This window comes from Brassica oleracea, chromosome C3, assembly GCF_000695525.1.
Source record: "Brassica oleracea var. oleracea cultivar TO1000 chromosome C3, BOL, whole genome shotgun sequence".
Taxonomy (NCBI): domain Eukaryota; kingdom Viridiplantae; phylum Streptophyta; class Magnoliopsida; order Brassicales; family Brassicaceae; genus Brassica; species Brassica oleracea.
The window spans coordinates 13,043,632-13,049,631 of NC_027750.1; positions in this window are offsets into that span (position 1 = coordinate 13,043,632).

The window sequence follows — 6,000 nt, forward strand, 5'->3', positions numbered from 1 at the left end:
TCTTGTTGAAAAAAGAACATGCACACTAACACTCTTTAATCTTTTTTAATAAACACACTTTAATCTTTATGCATCGGCGCGCCACCATCATCAAAAAGAGCAACCTAATAGAATTGAAATATCATAAGTGCCAACTTCAAGTTAATATGATTAACTTTCATTAACTTCTACTGTACTTATAAAAAAGAAAATTAGTATGTGTAAGAGATTTTTGTTTATCTTGTATCAGTATGAGTGAGAGATAATTGGCAAACGAGGAAAACAGTCAGGGGCGGTGACAGGTCGTCGAGCAGCGTTAATATATGGCGATGACAAGGCATATCTATGCACCAACCAGATCTTCTTATATCTGCCACTTCAGCCCAAGCATTCATACTTGGTATTTTGTTCTAATTGATCTCGGCCACGTGTTGATAAATATACAATTATTCTAAAAAATATAATTAAAATTTAAAATTATATAAAATGTTTTAAATAAAACATGTTTTTAAAAAAAATATTTTTATCTAAAAATATTATTAAAATTTTAGATTAAAAACTACTTAACCAATTAGCAAATAAAACTATTAAATTTGATTGGTTACACAGTTTTTGATAAAGTTAAAGTTACCTAGAAATATGAGAACATTTTACGTATTAGAACATAAGAATTCTTCTAAATATTATATACTCCCTCTGTTTTTTAATGTTGCATATTCTAGATTTTTCACACATTTTAATAAAACACATTAAATTTGCATATTTTTTTTTGTGTTTATTTTTGTTTCATAATTTTAAACCAATAACAATTCAGTAAATGCAATTAAGTTTTTTGAAATTTGCAATTAGTTAATAAAATATGTCTTGAAAATGTAAAAAATTGATCTTTTTAAAACAATTTTTTTTTTTATAATATGTAATATTAATGAACAGAGGGAGTATTTTGGAACGGACTGAATATAACATTAGCTCAACGACCCTTTATCATGAGAATACAAATGCACTTGCATGTGAACTCCTCTCCCAACAAATTCCCGTATTTAATTACATTTATTTCGCTTCAGCATTTAAAAAAAAAAATTTAGTCTAAATGTAATATTGGTATATAATCTTCAAATATAGCCTAGACTTCTCTCCCACAACAACGATTTAAGAATTTAAATTTGCCGTGTAATAACCTCAATCAAGCGTCATCACAAATGGTTTAGCAAAATCAAATTAAATCATAAAACAACTATGTGCATCTGTTTTTCTTCTTTACTTATTTTTATAAACTAGAAAAGTCATAAATATTCTACCGTAGGAATATTTTGACTAAGTTGTTGATTGTTTGTTCGTCGGGTTCTATATTCACATTGGCAATGCAGTCCACCAACGATTTTAGAACATTTTGTGCCTATAGTGCCGTGTGAGTCTGAGACTTGTGTGCCTGCTCTTCATTAGTTATAACGCGAGTAAATTAAAACGTTTTTTCCAACTTCCAAGAAACTCTGTCCGGAACATCATGGCCCAATAGTAAGGACGGGCTCCTTCCTGCACCTGGGTTGCGAGTTCGAACCCTGCCGGAGGGAACTACCTCATGATGTCTCTGGACACCCCACACGGATATGAATCCATGCTTTATGGTCCATTTGCATACCCGGAGAGAAGGTCTATCCGTAGACTGTACCTCCCCTTGGGGATTAGTCTGGGCCCTTCCATAAACCCGGGATATCCCCATGTTAAACAAAAAAAAAAAAAAATAGAAACTCAATATCAGTGACATTAACCAACGCTGATTTTTTTGGGGCCAAAATTTACACTCCAACAATATATATATGGGCATATATATTGTATTTTTTGAGGACAAATGGGACGACATCATCTCATACGAGGTGGGATATGAATCATGAGTTGATAGAAGTGGCAGAAGGGTAAATTGCAATTTCCAAAAAGGTAACTGAGACCACACATGCTACGCCATAACCCCATAGTAGGTAAGATTCTCCTCGCAACTTCGCAATACAAACAAAGAGATCAGCAGAACTTCAGATCTCTTCCCCTCGAATAATGCAGTTTACAAATGAATACGTTAATTCATTTTTTATTTTCTTAAACTTATTATGATAGTTAGATTTTTGATAATGTTACTATTATAGATACATGTCGATAGACCTGGTCGGCTGGCCCGGCTCTAAACATAGAAAATTGCATAAACGTGACATATAGGGTGTCTAGAAAAGAAGTGGATTCATTTGAAACCACCACGTGAGGTCATTAGACACAAAAGGAAAACACCTTCATGTAGAGATGTGTGGTATCAAAGAAGAAGAATTCGTGGCTATATATGTTAGGGTTTGAGATCTTAATTATGATTTTACGTTCAAAGAGGATATGGTCATATGTTAATATGCAAACGCGTGGGCGTGTTGTCGCTTCTTGGTTGCTTTAGCAAGTTTATTCTTTCGTACATTTAGAGAAATTTTTAAAAAAGATCAATACAGTCAATTCATGCACCGACAATCTAAGACATTGGTGGACATATGAATTTTTTTTATAACAATGAATTTGAAATACAATGGTCGGAGATTTGATAAGTGTTCAAGTTAATTTTCATGGTTACGACTGACAACTAATTTAAGAAACTTCTTATAACTTTTAATCTAATATAAACCATAAGTTTTGATTATTTGTTTCTAATTAATTCAAAATAACAGAATAGCTGGATTGATTTATTTTTTGATGTGAAATATCTTCACATATTATTTCAAAATAATAACTCGTCTATCTATTAACAAATATTTACTAGTAAATTTATCTTAATTTAACTCATCTAGACAAATAAGAAATTATTTTATACAAATATGTTTTGAAAAAATCTTACAGATATAAATTAATAATATAGGATTTTCCAAATTTACATAAAGTATAAATACTTATAGTTATATGCTTCTTTTTCTCCAAAAAGACATGCATCATAGGTTAATTATTTATATCTTAATTTTTTTTTTCATTTTATTTAGATTCAAAATTTGAGAATTTCATGGTTTTCATTTTTCACTAATACTATAAACATACCAGATAATAATTGCAGTGACACTCAAATTAGTTGAATAAATATATGAAATTTGAAATTGATCGTTGCGCTAATATAGTTTCCCTGGCGCACATTTTTTAAATCTCTAGTAAGAAAAAGGAACAGAAAACGTTCAATAGCGTAAGGGTAAGGGAGCGGACCATTGCCAAATTTATGTCTCCCTTTTTTTTGAGAAAGATTTTATGTCTCCCCTCTACATGCATCGATGTCTCGCGCTCATAATTATTAGGCTTTACGCTAAATGGTTTTTCACGCAAAGCAAAATTCGAATCCTATATTTATTATGTTTCACCTTTTCTCTTAACATTTCATTGGATTCTTGTACACTATTCTATACTCCTATGTACTTAGAGCATCTTCAGTTTAAAATTCATTTTTTCTTTTAAAATGGAGTCATTCATAATACAGTTGGGGTTTGCTCCAGCTCTATTCTTCAATTTTAGAGTGAAAAATGGAATCATGAACAGAAAATAAAATTGTGCTTTCATTTAGGGAGTAAAATCATTTTCACTTCATTATGAAGTGAAAAATAAGTAAAATTGAAGTATTTACTTCAAACTCTATTTTGAAGTGAACTATGGATGTTGTCTCTGACTAAATATAATTCCATTTTTGATTAAATTTATGTATCGGTATCTATATTTGTATATGAATATGTTTCTTTTATCAGTTTATCATATCATCAGATTTGTTGATTTGCTCCAGTAAAAACCATTTCGCACAAGCTTTTTAGCAGATACAACTTAAGTCTTCAAGCCAGCCAATGATCGTTGATTAATAATACCAAACTCTTCATAAGTCAGGGCTGCCTTTCATGACTAATTAATTAGCCTGTATAATCTTTTCTCTAATAGTCGTAGTTTGGTTCTTCAGCGTCAATGGTGAGAATATGTCTTCCACAATTTTTTTTTAGTTTTATTGTAATATTAGTAACAAGAATAAAACAACCTTTACTAATAGTGGTGTGATTGGAAATATCTAATATTGTTGTTATTTTTATTGCAAAATATGAGCAACGACCGACAGTGTTGCTTACGAACAAAGCGAAGTTATATAGGACATACATTTATTTTGCTTTAACTTTGATAAAGTACCTATCAACTAACTTAACCTCCACGACGATTCGATATCTTTAGTTAGGTTCATTTGTCTCCATAAACGATTTTCTTTTAAGTTAAAATTCTCTTGTTGACCTTTGTTCTCAAAAACTAGCGTCACCTTTGTTCTCATTTTCTTTTTGTTTGACATTTTGAAATATTTTTTCGTCAACCAACTGAATAATTCAGCCGAATCAAAAAGTTGAAGAGGCAATTTAGCAAGGGAATCAACTAGAAAAAGATAAACTTGGATGTTGTAGACGATGCCAAAAGGCTGTGATCGTTCTCCAGACAGGGTAAATCCGACGGGTGATTATGTAACATATTTAATCATAGATGCTACTATGACATGTTTATTAGTCAGGTTCTAATATTTTGGAACGTTGAATTATGTCATATGAGTTGTGCTCGGTGTAGGAATTCAACTTAGGGTTGTTCTAGCGGAGGCAAAAGAGTATGTGTTTACGCCCAGTTGGGCACTTCAAAGCATGAGAGGAGTATGAATCAATAGAACATCATATTTGTTGGGTCCTCCTTAATAGATGTAATTAAGGCCCTGAATGAATCACTCCAATGGCTTGCGTTATTGGGTCATATTGTAGGTTTGCTAAATTATAGCAAAGATCAAGTGGCCTGAGACTTATATTTTGAAAAAGTAATTCAAGTGATCGAGGAGAGTTTGAGATAGCCAGTGAATGATGGGCAAGGTCGGATCTAAAATTACAGAGACCATAAACATTTTTGCGTGATTAAATATTTGTTTTGATAGTTGAAGGGCATGAGATTTATGTGTAAATAACTCTTTAAAATATGAAGGACAATGCAATTATTTCATCTAAATCTACTGAGAACCAGCCTTACTGATAGCCATTTTCAGTTTTGGTCGAGACTTGAGAGCATGGCCAGTCTTAGGCAAAGCTAAATGAAACATTGGTAAGACCTCCAAATTTTTTTTAAAAAAAATTACATAGACAGACAAAAAGTAGTCGAGAGAGAGAGGTTACTTACCATCGTGTAGGTGTAGACTAAACCCCATAAACAAAGGTAACTCTCTCGTCGATGATTGTTAGCTAGCCAAACTTTTAGGCTCTTTCCTAAACCCCATATAATTCAAAGTGCTAGTCAACTGTTTTTCCTTTGGACTTAAACGACGGGTGCTTGGTAGCTAACTATTGAAAACAAAAGACGACACTAAATGGCTACCTTCGTCAGTATATTCCAGTTACTTGAAGGAACATTCTTTTGAGAAAATCGACTGCTTGGATTACAGATGTGTTAGGAGGCTTTCAACTCATTATGATGTACAAAGTGATTAGGCTTTTTCAACATATAAGTCAAATGGTCGTATATTGGTCTTGATGATCCATCTTAGATACGATGTGACATTAAAACACGACGATTATGATCAAAAACCACACATGGAAGATAATGAATGAGCCAGAAAATAGGAAACAGAAGAAACGCAATTCAATTCAGTGTTCTCTTCTCATTGACAGAAAGAGTTCATTAACTTCATTGACATACCAAGCTCAATAAAGCATATAACAGGTCTTAACATAATGGCAACACTACAAAGGCTGTCTCCAATTATCGAGAGCATCATCAGACTCTGATGCGTTGTAATAACTCTATTATTGTTCATGTTTTCTTTGTACTAAAGTGACCAAAAAATAATTGTTCCCGTTTAAAGATTATAGCCTCTAGGTACCATCACATCATTTGCTCTGTCTGTTGTTCAAAGATTATATAGCTGTACTGACAATTATAGAAACTCAAACTGTACTTAGTAGTAGTAACACACAGTAACTACCAAAGAGGTTTATATACCTAATCAATCTCACTAAACCC